Here is a 20,331-nt window from a genome sequence, read left to right on the forward strand (position 1 = left end):
CAAACAGGATGATAAGACAGCTGTGATTAGCCAGTTATCTGCTGAGCTTCTCCGTACTTGGGTCTTTGCTTCCTTGTGATTAGATTTGAGTTCCATAAATTAAATGATGCCTGGTGCTGCTTTCCAGTCATTAGGGGAGGCATTGCTATAGGCAACACAATCCGCACTGACACTTTCTCCTCCTCCCAACCCCAGTCCTGCAGAACTCCCTGAGATTTGGCTGATGTTTTTCCAGTAATTATTTCCAAAGGGAAATGTCTAGGAATTCAAGGGGAGGCGTGTCTATGCTGCAAATCACTGAGACTTCTCCTTTTTTCATTTAGCAAGTGCCTTGGGCCCTGTGGGACACAGGTAGATTCCAGCTCTTGAAGAGCCCTCAGTTGTAGAAGTGTTTATCGGGAGAACAGGGATGCAAGCACATAAGTAATTAATTGGCAAACACTGTGGTCAGTAGAAAGAGGTTAACACAGGTGCTATTCAGAGAGATGGGGAGAGGTGTAAATAAACTTCTAGCAACTTGACCAACATCATCTTCCATCTTTATTCGCTTAGATTTTATCTGATTTATTTTTAAAGATTGCAAATAGAAAGAGAGGAGAGACAGATCCTCCATCCACTGGTTCACTCCCCAAATGGCTGCAAGGGCCAGTGCTTCCCAGGACAAAACCAGGAGCCAGGAACTCCCTCCGGATCTCCCACGTGGGTGGCACTGCTTTCCTGGGCACATTAGCAGGGAGCCATATCAGAGCAGAGCATCCAGGACTCGAACCAAGCCCTCTGATATGGGATGCTGGCATCACATGAAGTGGCTTAACCTGCTGCACCACAATGCCAGCCCTTACTGAGATTTTAAGAATACATTCACTTGAACAACCTCCTTGGATCATCCAGTGACCCCAAGGAATAGATAAGTCTCATGGTCAGCTGTTACATGGCTTGCTCATGTAACATTTAATAAATCTTCCATTCTGGTGGCACTGGCGCCTCATTATCTGACTTTTAAGGACCACTGCTCTCCACTTTCAGGCCGTGTTATTTTCGTGGGGTTCCTCCTACTCTACCCACTTCCCAGGGGTGACCATGTGACTCCCACCTGATTATGTCAGGGGGATTGATGCTCCCTTGCCAAAGTAGCTAGTGTAGTGGTGGACATGTGGGCCACACCAAAGCATTCAGAAGAAACTTCAGACTTTAGCAAGAAAGAGCTTCTCTCCCAACCATCCTTTACTGAAATCTTACTGAATTGCTAAAAGGGGGAAATATAAGGCTGTCGTAGTGTCCATCTTCACCATAACAAGGAACCTGTTGCTTCCAGTTGTTGCAAACTAAACAAAATCGGAGGATATGGAATTCTGAAGATGTATTCACCCCAAAGCCCAGTGTCCCCCAACCCCCTGTAATAATAAAAGCCCCCTAGTTGCGCTCTTGGTCAGAAACTACATTTCCCAAACTCCCTTGCAGCAACCAACCAATGAACCATAAGTACTTCCCAGTCACTTCCTTAAAAGAACTTGCCTGTGTTAAACTGTCTTCCTCCTCATAGGGAAGAGGTAAGTTATCAGTCACATGGGAGGTTGAGACATTTCTGGAGGGTACCGTGTAGGGGTAAAGAAGGCCCAAGTGCCAGGATTTAACCCTGGAGAGGGGAACGTGGACGAGCAGGATAGAAGAAACCTTTCTTGGATGACCCATGAGGCAGAGCTGCCTAGCAGCCTTGGACCAGCTGCGTACTTCTGGGCTGTGATGTGAGAAAGAAAGAGCCTTCTCTCCTGTTTGAGCAACTGCTTTGGAGACCTCTGCCTTAGTGTTTTCAGGGAGTCTGACCATGCCTGCAAATTTTGAGGTGTATGAAGACAGTGTAGAACTAAAATCTGGGAAATACTCTGCTAAGCTGGGAGGGAGAGGTCAGACTTAAAAGAATTCTAAGGTCCTTATTTGAGGAGAGTAGTGATATTAACTTATTTTTTGAAAGACTTATTTGTATTTATTTGAAAGGCAGAGTTACAGAGAGGCAGAGACAGAAAGACAAAAGAGATTTTCCATCTGCTGGTTCACTCCCCAAATGGCCGCGATGGCCAGAGCTGAGCTGATCAAAAGCCAGGAGCCAGGAGCTTCTTCTGGGTCTCCCATGTGGGTACAGGGGCCCAAGCATTTGGTCCATCCTCTACTGCCTTCCCAGGCCATAGCAGAGAGCTGGATCAGAAGTGGAACAGCCAGGACTCAAACCGGCGCCCAGTTGGGCCCACAGCGCCAGCCCCCAGATCTTAACTTATTAACCTAAAATGTCACATGGAAATATAAGTGGTGTTACAAATTATATATATATATATTTTATATATAAATAAAATTTATAAAAATAGTTATTGAGGCTAGAAGTCAACAAAGAAAAAATGTGATCAGACTGACATTGTGGCACAGCAGGTTAAGTGGCTGCCTGAAATACCGCATCCCATACCAGAGCACTGGCTGGAATCCTGACTGCTCTGCTTCCAATCCAGTTCCCTGCTAATACACCTGGGAAGGCAGCAGAGGATGGTTCATGACCCTGGGCCCCTGCCACCCATGTGGGAGACATGGATGGAGTTTCAGCCTCCTGGCTTCGGCCTGGACCTTTGCAGTATTTAGGGAGTGAACCAGTAGATAGAAGATTTCTTTCTCTCTGTCACTCTGCCTTTCAAATAAACAGATTAAATCTTTTTTTAAAGCCCTGGTAAATCACAAATACATAAAAAGATTGTGGAACTATTTCCACAATTATTAGCATTTGGGGTAAATGTAAATTACCAAAACTTTCCACCTAGAAGACAATGAGGGGTAGGCATTTAGCCTAACAGCTAAGACCCTGCAACCCACATCAGAGTGCCTGGGCTTCATATCCCGTTCCAACTCTGCACTCCAGCTCCCTGCTGATGCAGACTCTGGGAGGTAGCAGCTGTGAGAGCTCAGGTACTTGGGCTCCTGCCATCTGTGTGGGAGACCTGGATTGACTATTAAGCTTCCAGCATCAGCCTAGCCCAGTGCCAACTGCTGTAGTCTTTTGGGAAGCAAACCAGCTGTTGGGAGTCCTTGTATCTCTCTCTCTACCTCTGCAATAAATATGTTTTCATAAAAATTTAATGATTGAAAAGACAAAGAATTTCAGATTGGAGAAAAGTACAAAACAGAGCAAAATACAACTATATTATTCACAGGAGACATTTAAAACCTAATGCCACATAAATACTGGAAAAAGATGTGATAATTACTAATCAAAAGAAAGGAGATGTACTATATTATTATCACATAAAATTGGCTTTAAGACAAAATGTATTCTAAGGGATAAAAGAAATCATATAAAAATAGAAGAAACAAGTTACAGAAATATATTGCATGGTTTGCATCTAATGATATATCTTCAAAATATATACAGAATATTTTGGTAGAATTTTAAGAAGAAACACACAGTTCCATCATTATCATCACCACCACCACCACCACCACAGAATTTTTTTTTAAGTCAGAGTTACACAGAGAGAGAAGGAGAGGCAGAGATAGAGAGTCTTCCATCCGCTGGTTCATTGGCTGCAATGGCTGGAGCTCGCCGATCTGAAGCCAGGAGCTTCTTCCGGGTCTCCCACACAAGTGCAGGGGCCCAAGGACTCGTGACATCTTCTACTGCTTTCCCAGGCCATAGCAGAGTGCTGGATTGGAAGTGGAGCAGCCGGGTCTTGAACTTGCACCCATATGAGATGCTGGCATTGCAATTGGCATCTTAACCTGCATGTGCCACAGCACCGGCACCCACAGAGAGTTCAAAAAACACATCTAGCCAGTGCTGCGGCTCACTAGGCTAATCCTCCGCCTTGTGGCGCCGGCACACCGGGTTCTAGTCCCGGTCGGGGCACCGGATTCTGTCCCGATTGCCCCTCTTCCAGGCCAGCTCTCTGCTGTGGCCAGGGAGTGCAGTAGAGGATGGCCCAAGTACTTGGGCCCTGCACCCCATGGGAGACCAGGAGAAGCACCTGGCTCCTGCCATCGGATCAGCGTGGTGTGCCGGCCGCAGCGCGCCGGCCGTGGCGGCCATTGGAGGGTGAACCAATGGCAAAGGAGGACCTTTCTCTCTGTCTCTCTCACTGTCCACTCTGCCTGTCAAAACAAACAAACAAACAAAAAAACACATCTAAGTAACTGACAAAGCAAACTTATAAAATGTTAGAGATGTAGAAGAGTTAAACAATGAATAAGCTTGGTCTAATGAGCCCTTCTTGCAACAGTAAAGAAAACACATTCTTTTTCAATTTACATGAAATATATAAAAATTGACCATCTACTGGGCCACTAAATGAACATAAACAGGAACCAAGGACCTTGCAAAGCACATTTGTGGCAGTACAATGATATTAAAAATCAACAGCAAGATAATCACAAACCTACACATATTTAGCAATTAAGGAAAAAATACTTAAAATATTATACTAACTCATGGTTTAAAAATAAAATATAGGGGCTTGCACTTTCTCTCCCTGCCTCTCCTCTCTCTGTGTAAATCTTTCAAATAAATAAATAACTAAATAAAATATAGGAGGCCAGTGCTGTGGCGTGGTGGGTAAAACTGCTGCCTGTGACACCAGCATCCCACGTGGGCACCAGTTTGAGCACCTGAGAAAGCAGTGGAAGATGGTCCAAGTTACCTGGGCCCTTGCACCTATGTGGGAGACCTGAATGAAGCTCCTGGCTCCTGGTTCCAGCCTGGTGCAGCCCAGGCCATTGAGGCCATTTGGGGAGTGAACCAGTGGATGGAAGATTCTCTCTCTCTCCCCCTCTCCTTCTCCCTTTCTCTCTTTATCTGTAACTCTGACTTTCAAATCAACTAGTAAATCTTTAAAAAAATATTGTGGAGCTACAGTTAAGAAGAAATAAGGAAATATTTATAACTGAAAGAAAATAAAAAATAGTCCATATCAAAGTCTACAGAATACAGCTAAAGATAGTATTAACAGATAATTTGGTAGTCTACATACTTTAGGAACAAGGAAAAGTTAAAAATACTCTAGTGAGTAGGCTCAGGAAGTTAGAAATAGCACAGAACAAGGCCAAAGTAAATAATAGGGGAAAAATAAATTACAAGGTGATTAAATATAAAACAACCACATTTTAGATGGGGTCAAAAATGGCAAATACTAAGAATAACTTGCTGCCGATACATTTGGAAAACCCTGTGTGCTAGCCAGCCTGTGAGGAGGCCCTCCATGACTCTGGCCACCCATCCTGGGTCATCCTGGCCGTGGGGACTAGTGGTGACTCTGTAACCAAGAGGGTACCCCAACTACGGGGCTCACGACTTGTGGACGTAGGTCAGAAAAGGCACTGTAGCTTCTGCCTCTCTGTCTTAGAGCTCTCACTCTGGCCCGTTACAGAATGTTGTATAAGTGCGATCAAACAGCGGGTAGCCTTTTCACTTTGGCTTCTTTCATTTAATAATATGCTTTAAAAATTCCTCCCTGGGGGCTGGCATTGTGGTGCAGGGGGTGAAACTGCCACCTGTGATACTGGCATCCCCTATGGGTGCCGGTTCATGTCCCAGCTACTCCACTTCCAATCTGGCTCCCCTGCTAAAGGCCTTGGAAAAGCATCAAAAGATGGCCGAAGTGCTTGGACCCCTGCCATCCACTTGGGACATACAGATGAAACTCCTGGCTCGTGGTTTCAGTCTGGCCCAGCCAGGGCCATCGTGGCCACTTGGTGAGTGACACTTCGGATGGAAGTTCTCTCTTTTCTGTCTGTCTGTCTCTCTGTAACTGTGCCTTTCAGTGAATGAATAGATTTTTTTTTTGACAGGCAGAGTAATGGACAGTGAGAGAGAGAGACAGAGAGAAAGGTCTTCCTTTTCCGTTGGTTCACCCTCCAATGGCCACTGTGGCTGGCGCGCTGCGGCTGGCGCACCGTGCTGATCCAAAGCCAGGAGCCGGGTGCTTCTCCTGGTCTCCCATGTCTCCCATGAGGGTGCAGGGCCCAAGTACTTGGGCCATCCTCCACTGCACTCCCTGGCCACAGCAGAGAGCTGGACAGGAAGAGGAGTGACCGGGACTAGAACCGGGTGTGCCGGTGCTGCAGGCGGAGGATTAGCCTAGTGAGCCACAGCGCTGGCCAAATGAATAGATCTTTAAAAGAAATTCCTCCATGTCTTCACAACTCAGTAGCTCGTATCTTGTTGGTACTGAATAATGTTCCGCTATCTGGATTAACCCAATTTATTCATTTACCCACTTAAAGATGTCTTAATTTCATCCAGGTTTTGTTGATTAACTATACAGCTGCTAAAAACACATGTGTGCAGTTTTTTCTGGGACAAAAGCTTTCCTTCCCTATGGGTAAATCACACAGTAAGAGTACCTTTTGTTTTGTAGGGAATTGCCCAACTGTCCTGCACTGCTGGGCGCCTGCCCATTGTTGCCACTCAAACACCTGTGTAGCGGCGTCTCACTGTTTTTCCCTATGAGCCCCTAACGACACCATGTTGACCATCTCACAGGTGCTTTTTTTTTTTTTTCCCGCTATCAGTGTGTCTTCTGTGGTGAGTTGTCCATTCAGGTTTTCTGTCCATTTTGATAACCCAGTTTGTTTTCTTGTTGAGTTTTAAGATAACCCTTTATCATGTCTTTGGCAAATCTTTTCTCCCAGTCTGTAGTTTGTCCTCTAATTCCCTTCACAGAGTCTTTTGAAGAGCAGAAGTATTAAATTAATGGAGTCGCAGTTTATCAGTTCTCTCTGTCATGGATTGTGACTTTGGTGTTACATCTAAAAAGTCATTACCCTCCCCAAGGTCACCTTGGAGTTTCACCTTAGTTATCCTCAAGGAGTTTTATAATTTTGCACAAAATAACTTGCTAAGGGGGTAGGCGTTTAGCCGAGTGGTTTAGAGTCTGGTTAAGACGCCCACGTCTGTGGCCAGCGTGGCTTAGCAGACAAAACCACCACCTGTGACACCAGCATCTATTATGGGCACTGGTTCAAGTCTTGGCTGCTCTACTTCTGTTTCAGCTCCCTGCTAATGTGGGGGACCTAGAAGAAGCTCCTAGCTTTGGCCTGGCTCCACGCTGGCAGTTGTGGCCACCTGAGGAGTGAGCCAGCAGATGGAAGGTTTCTGTCCCTCCCTCTCTCTGTAACTCTGACTTTCAGATCTCTCTCTTCCTCCTTTTTTTTTTTTTTTTTTTTTTTAAAGATGCTCATGTCCTAAATCAGAGTACCTGTGTTCAATTCCTGGCTCTGGCTCCTGACTGCAGCCTTCTATTAATGCAGACCCTGAGAGGCATTGGTGATGGCCCAAGCGATGGGATTCTTGCCACCCACACACGAGACCTGCGTTGAGTTCCTAGCTCCTGTTGCATTTTGAATGAACCAATGGGTGGGTTCTTTCCCTCTCTCCCTGTCAAATAAATAAAAATTTGAAAAAATTTTAAATAACTTGCTGGATTTTTGAGTCAGATGGCATTGAAGTTTTAGGGCAATTTTATTTTTAAACCTTTATTTAATTAAAAGGTTGAGGGAGTGAAGAGAAAGAGAGAGAGAGAGGGAGAGATCTTCCATCTGCTGGCTCACTCCCCAAATGCCTGCAACAGCTAGAGTGAGGCCAGGCTGCAGCCAGGAGCCAGGAACTCCATCCGGATCTCCCACATGGGTGGCAGGCACTTGAGTTCTTGGCCATCATTTGTTACCTCTCAGATGCATTAGCAGGAAGCTGAATCAGACGTGGAGGTGCTGGGACTTGGACCAGGCAGTCCAATAGAGGATGCAGGCGTCCCAACAGTGGCTCAGCAAGCATTGTGCCATAAATGCCAGCCCCATTTAGGACAATTTTCTATGCAGCAATACGGAACTAATTAATATGTCCAGGGGAAACAGACAATTTTGCTAGGAAAAAATATATCTTACCAAAACTGATTTAAGAATGAACAGAAAACCTGAATAGTTCAATAAATCAATAGTTTAAAATCTACCCGCAGATGAATATAAAACAAAATACAATTCCTGACTTCGTAGGGATTTCCCACAAAATGGATACTTTTTAAAATATAATTCTAAGATTCTATCATTATTTTATTCTGAAACTAGAATTCAAAGACTTTGTGATTGGGGTACAATTCCTATTGCTGTGGTCACAGCAGTCACAGCAAGAACACTGAGGCATTTCGCTTGAATACTCACATAGTTTCCAAACTGAAAAGGCAAACCCACACACAAAACTCTGATGGAACACGTAATTTCTATGTTATGTTAATCATTCCTAGAATGGAAACAAACAAAGACAAAAAAAACTTCCTCTTTCAATCTAGGAAGCAGATGTGATGGTTGCTCCAAAACTAGACAAGAATAATATGGGGGAGAAAAATTATAGGCCAATCATTGCTATAAAATTTCTAAATAAAATGTCAGCTAACAGAATTCAGCACTGTATGTGAAAATAATAATTTATCGATATTTGGCAGTGTTTCTACTAGGAATAAACACTGGATTATTAACAGATGTAACTCCACTCATTAACAGATTAAAGAGAAACATATAATTACCTCAAATAGCTACCTTTGAAAAACAAGATAAAAGTTGGCACCCATTAATTATTTAAAAATCATAGCAAACTGGAACTTCCCTAATACAAGTTAAAGGGTATCTACCAAAACCCCCTCAGAAATGGCATCTTTAATGATGAAATGCTGGGAGCCTCCCCTCATTCTGACCAGGGACACAGCCAGAAGGAAGTTGACCCCCGTCTTGGTTGAGGAGGGGCCTTGGGTTTGCCTTTTCAGTTTGGAAACTCTGAGTATTAAAGTGAAATGCCTCGGTGTCCTTGCTGTGACTGCTGTACCCAAATCACAAAGTCTTTGAATTCTGGTTTCAGAATAAAATAATGATTGAATCTTAGAATTATAATATATTTTAAATCCTAGAGTATCATGATAATAGAAAGATAAATCCCTGAATCCCAGAATAAATGAGTATTATGTAAGAATCCTAGATTAGGGGCAGGTGCTGTGGCATGGTGGGTTAAGCCTCTGCCTGTGGTACCAGCATCCCATATGGGCACCGGTTCACATCCCAGCTGGTCCTCTCTTCAGATCCAGCTCTCTGCTAATGGTTTGGGAAGGCAGTGGAAGATGGCCCAAGTGTTTGGGCCCCAGCACCCACAGGGGAGATCCAGAGGAAACTCCTGGTTCTTGGCTTTGGATTGGCCCAGCTCAAGCTATTGTGGCCATTTGGTGAGTGAATCAATGGATGGAAGACCTCTCTTTCTGTCTCTCCCTCTGTCTGTAACTCTGCATCTCAAATAAATAAATGGATAAAAAAAAAAACTGAGAATCTTGGAATCCTAGAATAGCTTTTTAAAAAGATATATTTATTTATTTGAAAGTCAGAGTTATATAGATAGAGAGGGAGTGGCAGAGAGAGAGAGAGAGAGGTCTTCTAACTGCTGGTTCATTCCCCAATTGGTTGCAAAGGCTGGAGCTGGGCCAATCTGAAACCAGGAGCCAGGAGTTTTTTCTGGGTCTTTCACGTGAGTGCAGGGGTCCAAGAACTTGGGCCACCTTTCAATGCTTTCCCAGGGCACAGCATAGAGCTGGATTGGAAATGGAGCAGTGGGGTCTCGAACCGGTGCCCATATGGGATGCTGGTACTGCAGGTGGTAGCTTTATCTGCTATTCCCTCAAAACTAATGTATTGGAACCCCAGTCCCCTGTGGGATTGTATCAGGAAATGAGGCTTTGGGGAGGTCATTGGCTACAGATGAAGTCACGAGGGGAAACTTGTGTGATGGGATTAGCACCCTTATACAAAGAGAAAGACATTGGGCTAAGCCTCCATCTGCAGTGCTGGCATTCCATATGGGCACCTGTTCGAGTCCCAGCTGCTCCACTTCAGATTCATCTCTCTGCGATGGCTGGGGAAGCAGTGGAAGATGGCCCAAGTGCTTGGGCCCCTGCACCCGCGTGGGAGACCCGGAAGAAGCTCCAAGCTCCTGGCTTCGGATTGGCCTAGCTCTGGCCATTGCAGCCATTTGAGGAGTGAACCAGCAGATAGAAGACTTTTCTCTCTCTCTCTGCCTCTGCCTCTCTGTAACTCTGACTTTCAAATAAATAAATAAACCTTAAAAAAAAAGCAGAAGAAGAGAAAGACACTGGAGCTCACTCTTTCTGCCTTGTGAAGACAGAATGGAAACCAGGAAGCAGGCAATCACCAAATACCAGACCTTCTAGTGCCATGAAATTGGACTTCCAGGCTGTGAGAAATAAGAAAGCAACCTGAACCAAGACACAGGCTAAAAAAGTCTTCCTTTTATTGGGCCAAAATAAGAATCCTTGCATTTCCATTTCTATCTTTCCTTGAGGCTACCATATGACAGCATTTTAACGATTTATTTGAAAATAACCATTCTATCCCCTGATCTCTTCTTAAGCTAAATATTCTAATTTTTTCTTTGAGTATAATATTCAAATGTTATACTAAAGGCAGATACCCTGAGACTCTGTAGGTCTCCTGTTACTCATCAAACTTTCATCCACCAGTTTTAACAACCATTGGAGGCTATTGCCCAAAACAATTATCATTATATTATTTGCCAAATAGTGATTTTCTACCTCCATAATGCCTTCTATATTTACTAGTTGGCATCTTTGTTTGTTTATAACAGTATGGATTCATTAATTCTTAATTTTTTCAAAGGGTTTAATCCATTACTCTCACTTTTTGTTTTGATGCTCAAAGTGTTCCAGATTTTCCCAGCGGGAGCCCCTGGGCGATGGCTTTGCAGCTCCCTGGATAAAACGACACAGATATACTCTAAGTTCCATGCTAAACACACTTGCTTCTCTCCTTCCTCCAACCTCACCACCGTGTGGAAGAACGTGTGGATGCACACTGCAGATCCACGTGTGTGGAGCACCTGTGTGGTCTCTGTGCGTGCAGCTCTTTGTGACTGGCGTCACGCTTTATGAAGCCCCTAGAATGTGCCCTTTTCACTCATCAGTAGGAATTAAGATTTATCTACACTGACACATCAATGTCTGATTAGGCCATTCTGCTCTCCAGTAGCCTGTTGTATCAGAAACTACCTTTTGTATACAAACTACACACCCATCCACACATAAATGTATGAGTGTGTCTCTGTGTGTGTGTGCATGTGCGTGTGTGTGTGGTCCCTTGTCACTTAGTGATGGGAACATGTCCTGAGAACTGTGCAAACATCACAGAGGGCACTCACACAAACCTACATGGTATGGTCTGCCATCCCACCCGAGCTATATGGGACAGACACAGCCACACACACACAGGCTGTCGTTGACTGAAGTGGCAGTAGGTGGCATGGGCCTCGGGGGTGTGTGTTCCTCCATTGAGACACAGTTAGGTTGTTTCCTTCCTTCCTTCCTTCCTTCCTTCCTTCCTTCCTTCCTTCCTTCCTTCCTTCCTTCCTTCCTTCCTTTCTTTCTTTCTTTCTTTCTTTCTTTCTTTCTTTCTTTCTTTCTTATTTTGAAAGTCAGATTTACACAGAGAAAGAAGGAGAGGTAGACACAGAGAGAGGTCTTCCATCTGCTGGTTCACTCTCCAGTTGGCTGCAATGGTCAGAGCTGAGCTGATCCGGAGCCAGGAGCCAGGAGCTTCCTCTGGGTTTTCCATGCAGGTGCAGGAGGCAAGCCCTTGGGCCATCTTCTACTGCTTTCCCAGGCCATAGCAGAGAGCTGGAAGTGGAGCAGCCAGGTCTCCATATGGGATGCTGGCACTGCAGGCGGCAGCTTTACCTGCTACGCACAGCGCCAGCCCCTAAATTGTTTCTTTAAATATATATATATATATTTATTTATTTGAGAAGTAGGGAGAGACAGACAGAACTTCCATCTGCTGGCTTGCTGGGACACAAAGCACATGCCTCTTCAAATATACGAAAAACAAATTCCCTCTAAAGTGGTTATACCAACTAATATTCCCACTTGGGGAAGTTTCTATTTTGCAATATCCTCATAGGTATATGTTACTACCTGACTTTTTAAGTCTTGCCAATCTGATGAGTGAAATGTTGCATCACAGGCACATGAATTTGAATACTTGTGGAAGCTGCACGGTATTTCATGTGCTTAATTTCTATTGGAGCTTGTTTTGCCTCTTCACATCCTTGGCCTATTTATCTATTAGATTGTTTCACTTTTAAAAATTATTTCATGGGACCGGCACTGTGGTGTAGTAGCTTAAGCCCCCGCTTGCGGCGCCAGCCTCCCATATGGGTGCTGGTTTCAGTCCTGGATTCTCCTCTTCTGATCCAGCTCCTCGCTAACGTTCTGGGAAAGCAGTGGAGGATGGCCCAAGTGCTGGGGCCCCTGCACCCAAGTGGGAGACCCAGAGGAAGCTCCTGGATCCTGGCTTCTGCCTAGCTCAGCCTAGCCATTGCAGCCATTTGGGGAGTGAACCAGCAGATGGAGGATCTCTGTCTGTAACTCTGCCTCTCAAATAAATAAATAAATATTTTTAAAAATATTCGTTTTATTTGAAAGTCCATGTTAGAGAGAGAGAGAGAGAGAGATCCTCTATCTGCTGGTTCACTTCCCAGATGGCTGCAATGGCTAGGCTGAGCTAGGCAGAAGCCAGGAGCTTCCTCTGGGTCTCTGATGTAAGTGCAGGGACCGCAGCACTTGGCCCATCTTCCACTGCTTTCCCAGGCTCATCAGCAGGGAGCTGTTTTGGAAGTAGAGCAGCTGGGACTTGAACTGGTGCCCACATGGAATGCTGGCATCACAGGCAGTGGCTTTATCTGCTAGGCCAACACTGCCCCTCCCCCCGATATATTTTGAGTACCTATTAGGTACCAGGCACTCCCAGCTATAAAATTATACAAAATAAGCATCGTTGTTCTCATGGTGCTTAAATGGCATTGGAAGTCTTGCCCTTAATGCTTCCATATTAATTTTAGAATCAGCTAAATATTTATGGTAAAACATTTTATGGAATTGTATTGAATTTGCTGGATACTTAAAAAATTCCATTTTATGATTTTTGAGATTTTCTGCTCATAAAATGGCAAAACTCTGTTTACTTCTTCTGCATTCTTCTGTAATGATTATTGTTTATTTAGAAATGGCATATCTTGTTAACTTGTTGGTTTTCAATAATTTGAGATGTGCAAGTTGCAAAAACAGCACAGTTCCCAATGGTGCCATCTAAATTATGGCACTCATCAAAGCAAGAAAATTGATGGTAGCACCACACAGTTAACTGGACTACACACTTCACTTGTATGCCATGCACTCATATTGTTGGTGCCTCTTTGTGTATGGTTCTGGGACATTTTAGGCCATCTCCAGATCCATGCAGCCAACACTACACTCGAGATACAGAACCGGTTCTGGCACCCCAAAGGAATGCCTAGTTGTTAAAGATCTGGATCACTCCTGTCGCATCTTTGTGCCAGGGTGGCTGACATTTGAGAATGTCGTCTGGATGCTTTCCGCCCCTGTGCTCTGTGCCGGTGGAATGGGAGGTGACCGCCCCCCAGCAGCCCGACGCCAGTCACCTGTGAACCAGCTCGCCTGGGGCTTTGCAGGGTAGCTGCTTGTCTACCTTGCCAAACGGATCACGTCATTCCCTCTTCAAGGTTCTTCAGTGGCTTCCCTGCTCCTGGAAGAAAACATGGACTCCTTTCTACGGCCTTCAAGGCCCTGCACGAGCTTGCTCAGGTCGGTGAGCAGCGTCCTGCCCGCAGAGCACTGCCCGCTGCCTGCTGCCCGCTGCCCACCGCCTCTGCTGCTTAAAGACACGGGTTCTTGCAGGCCGTGGCCTTCACACATGCTGTTCCCCGTCCCGGGATGTTCTTCAGTTCCTTCCTTCTGGCTCCTTCTTAGCCTTCAGCTTGCTCTTCACCTCCCACCCTCAAGCCAGCCCTCCCGGAGACCTCGTCGGGTGTGAGGGGCCCTACTCCCTTTCCACCATAGTGTGTCCTCGCGGATCACTCATCGGGCTGTGGAATCCTCATTTTCCATTTTAAAAAGTTGGGGCCAGCGCCGTGGCTCATTTGGCCAATTCTCCGTCTGTGGCGCCGGCATCCCATATGGGCACAGGGTTCTAGCCTGGTTGCTCCTCTTCCAGTCCAGCTCTCTGCTGGTGGCCCGGGAAGCCAGTGGAGGATGGCCCAAGTGCTTGGGCCCTTCACCCACGTGGGAGACCAGGAGGAAGTGCCCAGCTCCTGGCTTCAGATTGGCGTAGTTCTGGCTGCAGTGGCCATTTCGGGGGTGAACCAATGGAAGGAAGACCTTTCTCTCTGTCTCTCTCTCACTAACTCTGTCAAATAAAAAAAGTTGATGTGTTTACTTAGAGAGCCAGAGAGAGACACAGAGAGACAGAGCAAGCTTCCATCCACGGCTTCACTCCCAAGATGCCTGCAGCAGGGACACCGGTGGCGGCAGGACCCCAGTGCAGGTCTCCCACGTTTCCTGAGCCATCATCGCTACTTTTCAGGGCCTGCATGGCAGGTAGCTGGACCTGGGAATGAAAGCCAGGGGCTCTGATACAGGATACAAGCTTCTTAGCCAGTGCCTTAGCTGCTAGGCTAAATGCCCAACCCCTCGTGTTCCTTTTTTTTCTTTTTTTGTACTTCAGTGATAAATCTTTTATTTTCTAAATTACTTTCACAATGACTGCTACATTGATATTTGGGGAAATATTGCTTTTAAAAACTATCCTAAGAAAAACTTTATTTCCTAGATAATACGTAAATAAATATTTCCAGGATATAGTGGTAGTTAATAAAAAAACAAAAAACAAACAAAAAAACTTATACTCCCATCCTTTCCTATTAGTTGAAATTCGTTGGAAATTCCATTTATCAAGACGGTGACATCATTTGGTTTTGTAACTATCTTAGCAGAGTGGCACTGAAGCAACAGGCTCGCAAGCATAGTTTAGTGCTACCCTTCGGAGCTGCTTTTGCTGTGGCTAACTTACTGTGTGCCTGCAGATAATCAGTGTCCCCTGTGCTGCTGGGGTCAGAGGTGAAGCAAGGATCGGACGTTTATATAAAAACTAAAACCAGAAGGCCTGGCTACACGTTAGAACTCTTTCATTAAAGCATTCTTCTTACTAGGCTATGTTCTGAAAGATAAAATGTTTTAGAAAAACAGCCCAGTGGGCCTTATGATTTTGTGAAACATTCTGTTCAGAGGGGGATGTGCAGAGGAAAGGATGTTCGGATTTAAGGTACTGGAGGAGAAGTGACTATACCCAGCCACAGAAGGAGCCAATCCTGATGTATCCCTCCTGGAAGCCCTCACGCGTCTCGAGGCCCAGTGACACATCTGCCTGATTTTTAACGTAACAAGGAGATCTGACTGCGTATGAGGTTTTTCTCATTTCCAAGATTTTGCAATACTACAGAATTATTTTGGAAAGGCAGAATTCAATAAATTTGAAGCTCTCTCTATTAAGTGAGAAACACCTTTAAAAACACAATAGAACTGCATCTAATCAGTAATTAAAGGCTAAATCATTGTAAACTCTTGTTAGACTTATTGTAAATTGACCTAAATACATATTTAGATTTTTTTCATTTCCTTTCTAAAATTTGTAGTTTTTCACAGATTCAATAGTTTGTAGACACCATTGTGAGCATATGCTGCTATTCCCTTCCCCTCCCCCATTCCCTCCCATCCTCCTTCCTTCTCCCTCTCTCATCTGTCCGTCCTTTCTCCCTTCTCTTTTTCTCCTCCCTCTTTTCTCCTCTCTCTCATTCATTTTTAGCTTACTTATTGTTTGGTTCCCACCTTGCATCTACCAAGTTCCCTAAGACCCGCCCTGGACTCTTCCCTCTGCTTCCGTTCCCTAAGGGCTGTGTTTGGCCCGTTGTAGATACCCCGCCCCCCATCCCCACCCCACCCCCCCCCAAAAAAAAACAAAAGGTTGCACCTGAATGAACGCGGGGATCAGTACAGTGGATGCTGGGAGGAATAGCAGCACCATTGTCAGAAAAGACAGAAGATGGAATCAGGTAGGGTGGCGATCAGGTTTGTGTAGGCTTACTTTCATTAAAAAATTGCTTATTTTTACATTTTGTTTATTTGGGAGACCAAGAGGCAGAGAGACAGAAATGTCCCGTCTGCAGTTCACTCCCCAAAGGCCCGCTACAGCCAGAGCTGGGCCATGCTCGAGCCATGAGCCAGGAACTCAACGCAGGTCTGCCGTGTGGGTGGGCAGGGACTACTGGGGCCGCCAGTGCCCCCCAAGTGCATCGGCTGGAAGCTGGAGTCAGGAGCTGAGACTGAAATCCAGACTCTCTCAAGTAGGATGTGGCATCCTCTGCTATGCCAAACGCCTGCCCCAGGTCTAATTTTAGGTGACAGCAAAGAAGTGAAGTGGACAGAGAGATGGAGAGGGTTGAGAACGTAGGTGTCAGAGTTATCCTTAACTTCCTACTAGCACTTATTCCCCGACCCGCTCCGGCACGGATCCACCGTCTCTCCGTCCGTCTATCTGCGCACCATGCGTTCTGTTCATTCAGCGATCCATCCCACCATCGTTTGAGGAAGGTGTGAGCCCTTCTCTGGAAACTGAGGAGGCAGCGACAGCCTCTGCCCTCAGCTGCGGCCGGCGGCAGGGTGTGAATTTACAACAGACCATGGTAAGTGCTGCTGTGAGGGAGTCCCGCGGGAGGAAACGCGTCCTATGAGAAGACAGGTGCGTGATGGTGGAAGGTTCCATTGTGAGGGCGCGCCGGAAGTCAGCGAGCGCTGCAAAGGAGCAGCTGACAGGCGCTGACAAGAGAGGGAGAAGTGGGTCAGACAATGAAAGGGAAAACAGGAGAGAAACGATACCCACGGAAAACCCTGAGCTTTGGAGTCAGTGAACGTGAATCCTGCTTCTCACCCGTGGGGAGCTCGTGACCCGAGCGATCCCCTCTGAGCCTCAGCCGTCTGCCCTGGAAAACAGAGATCCGAGTGTTAAGCGCGTGCTGGGCTAGGGGAGGGCTCTCTCCTGGTGCATGGAGGGTGCTGGCAGGTGGTGGTTGTGGTGACGGTGGTGATGGTGCTGCCGCTGGTGGGGCGGGGTGATCATGATCATGGTCAGTGTGCTGGGGACTGGAGGGTCCTTTAAGGATCGTGTTCCCGCTTGTTGAACTCTATTCAACCCCGGGCCCTCCAGAGCCATTGTCCCTGGATGTGGGACTGTCACAGGAAGTTTTGCTGGAGAGGAGTGGGGTGAACCACGCTCGTGCTACCATCTCTTGCAGGATGACTACGTTTGAGCGGGAACTGGACTCCGAGCATCCCTTTCTGTAGGGAGAATACATTAGCTGCAATGTGTTACACCGCTTGCTGACTCGGAATCGCTGATGGTGAGTGCTAAAATTAAGTGATTACACTTTTTTTTTTCTATTTTAAAAGATAAGCCTTCCTTCTGGGCTTTAGCAGCAGGGTCAGGGGAGGGAGTTTTTGGTTAGGATCAATTTGCTCTGATGACTACGGGGACTGCAGTTTGGAACCTAGCCAAGAGGAGCCGTGTTCTGTCTCTGGCACCTCTGCAGAGTCCCAGGACGCTAAAGACACCGGGGGCGCTGGGGAGGGGGGCAGGGCCCGTTGGCAAGAGAAACACCTGTGCCAGGAAGGCCGCGAGCGAAACTACCACCTGCTTAAAGCGCGCAGCGCTGGGCCTGGCTCCCACCAGCTACGCTGCACACTTCCCTCCCCTCTTCCTCTCATAGGATTGCCATCCTGGGCGCCCGGTGACAAGGACCACTGAGAAAGTGAAGAAAGCCAGGACAAGGCTGGCCAAACACGGCGAGTGCTGAGACTGTGGGCCAGAAGTATCTGGGTGGGAGGAAAGACCTTTTCCTCCAGCGCATGCGCAGACCGGCAAGCCTTGTGCAAGGGGTTGCATGGCTTAAAAATCCTTCCGCAACCGCGAACGCAACCGACAAGCCGCTGTGCTTTATCTCACTTTGCAGGTGAAGGTGTCAGGCTCAGGCGGGGCCATGACTTGCCCTGGATGATGGCACTAGCTCGTGGCTGAGCCTGCGCGTGCCTCCAGGCTTTCCGACTCCCAGACCTCAGCCCGTTCCACCATCCGGTCCTGTGAGAAGGGGACGACGGAGAGACCGGGTGGTGGAAGCCACTTGCAGGTAGTGGAAGCGAGCTTGCAGGTAGTGGAAGCAAGCTTGCGAGGTGGGTCTGCTCTCTCTGCACTTGGCTCTGGGCTTACATCCTTGCAGGAGTCGGACTACAGCCGAGCTGAGCCAGCACCCCATAGCGGTGGGGGTGGGGGTGGGGGTGGGGGGATAGACAGCAGATGTACAAGCTGGGGTCAGGAGCGCTCAGAATTTTCTGGACCCCCCTGGAGCAAGGATCTTCCTACCAAGCCCAAACCTCTTTCCCATGCCCTCTGTGGCTCAGCTGATGTGGCCTTGAGGCCCTCAGATGTGAGGAGCTGGGACCCCGCTCACCCTAGCCACCCAGCTCTGGTGTGACTCAGCCCCAAGCTCTCTGCGGAGACCCAGGGACCCACAACAGTCTCCTGGCTTAGGGCCCCCAAGTTTCTGAAGAGCTTCCACAAACACTGAAGACGAGGGAGGAAAAGTGTATGTGTTGGCCCACTGGAAAACATGACACAGAGCAGTGCCCAGATGCCCGCCCCTGATTAATGACCCACCACGAGGGCGGCATGTGTCATCAGTGGAGGGTGGCCCAGGTCACCCCCCAGTTCTTGTAAATCCAAGTTCAAGTACTGAAACAATGAATAATTTACCCTTCTCAAAACTGGAAATGATAACAATCCTTTTAAAACAGTTTACTGCAGTAAATGGCATTTAATGCGGAAGCCGGTGGCATTTTGTGCTTGTCATGATGACTGTGGATTTCAGGCCTACCAAGGCCTCAGAGGGACTCTGCCAGCCTTCAAGTGCCAGGTCCCTTAAGGTCACAGCGCGGCTGTGGAGGGAGGCTGCCGCTCGTTTGCTGGTGGAGCTGAGTGGCACTGCTCAGCAGGCAGCACTGTCCAGGAGCCCCTGGGCGGCAGGGGCTGTGGCCTCCTGGGCAGTACTGGAGACACAGTCGGCAAGGCAGCCGCGTCGGCTACACCCAGCCATCTCCTGGTCTTCCTGGGCAAGGCAGCGAGGAGGCGTTCAGACGTGGGTTCTACAGACTCCTCCTGGCTGCTGTCTTGTGGGTCTTGGCGGGATCTGCTGAAGAGGTGGCGGCCGTCTGGCCTGCAGATGGGCAGTGGAGACAGAGGGGGAGAAGATGGGTTTGAGAAACGATGGGATCCGCTGAAGAACTGAATGTGGGCGGTGAAGGAGATGGAGGAGACCCTGAGCTGGGGGCGGGAGGGCAGGGGCGGGCAGTGGCGCCAGCGAAAGCCAGGGAGTGCAGGAGGGGCAGGAGCTCCTTGTATGCTGATATCCACGTGGGCTTGTGGGAGGGAAGGCCAAAGGAAACAGCGGAGCCACGCAAGCCCGGCCCAAGGTGAGGGCAGGGGCGGGGATACCTGTGCGAATCGGACACTGCGCATGCTCGTTCCCGGGGTTGGCACAGCTCTTGTTGCGCCCCATTGATTTCATCCCCAGAACCTTTCCCGATGGTCACAGCCGGGAGTGGGGAGACACGAACGTGGCCCAGGTAGGGTTCCCCGCCTTCACTGCTGCGGGGCTCCCCTTCACCGGGGGATTGGACGTGTGGCAATGGCATTGCAGGCTCGGGAAGGGAGGGTGCCCGTGTGGTTTTCAGAGCCCGGGTCGGGGCACACGCGGGAGAGGGCCGCTCTGGGAAAAGGGCGCTGCAGCTTGCGGAGCTGACTACAGGCCAGGACCTTGCCGTGGAGAGTGAGAGACAAGAAGGAACTGAGAACCCCGGCACAGCGAGCCCCTAGGAGGTGCCCGTTCATTTGCTGTCACTGCTGTAGCGGTCACAAACGAAACGGCTTACAGCACCAACTTATTTTCTTGCAGTTCTGGTGGTCAGAAGCCTGAAACTTGTCTCCCTGGACTCAGGTCAAGGTTCGTCAACCCTGGTGCCTTCCAGAAGCCCTGAGGGGAGAATGAATTGTTTTGCCATTTTTAGCTTGTGGGGACTGCACGTAATCCTCGGTGCGTGACTTCTCCCTGTGCTGCCCTTCAGTCTCTGCTTCCGCCCCACATGGCCTTCCACTGTGACTGCGCCCTCTTAGGAGGACCCCTGTGATCACACTGGGCACACCCGGGACAGTGCAGGGTAATCCACCATTGTCCCACTGCAGAATCCCTCCCGCTGCACAGTGCCATTCATGGGTCTTTTTACTTTTATTTTTTATTTTTATTTGAAAGTCAGACCCAGAGAGATAAAGAGATGGAGAGGC

General features: G+C 47.7%; 1 long non-coding RNA gene across 2 annotated transcripts; it reads left to right on the forward strand.

Moving 5' to 3' along the window:
- The first annotated feature begins 1,480 nt into the window (after positions 1 to 1,480).
- Positions 1,481 to 18,267, forward strand: LOC127492147 (uncharacterized). 2 transcript variants are annotated; one of them, XR_007921263.3, is made up of 4 exons: positions 1,481 to 1,550; positions 16,426 to 16,627; positions 17,237 to 17,341; positions 17,708 to 18,267. It is a non-coding gene; the product is annotated as an uncharacterized LOC127492147 (long non-coding RNA). The 2 variants fall into 2 exon arrangements; XR_016232740.1 differs by lacking the exon at positions 1,481 to 1,550 and adding an exon at positions 15,173 to 15,261.
- The last annotated feature ends 2,064 nt before the right edge of the window (positions 18,268 to 20,331 follow it).

Source organism: Oryctolagus cuniculus, chromosome 1 (assembly GCF_051225735.1).
Source record: "Oryctolagus cuniculus isolate XC-2025 breed Fujian yellow rabbit chromosome 1, ASM5122573v1, whole genome shotgun sequence".
NCBI classification, from domain to species: Eukaryota; Metazoa; Chordata; class Mammalia; order Lagomorpha; family Leporidae; genus Oryctolagus; species Oryctolagus cuniculus.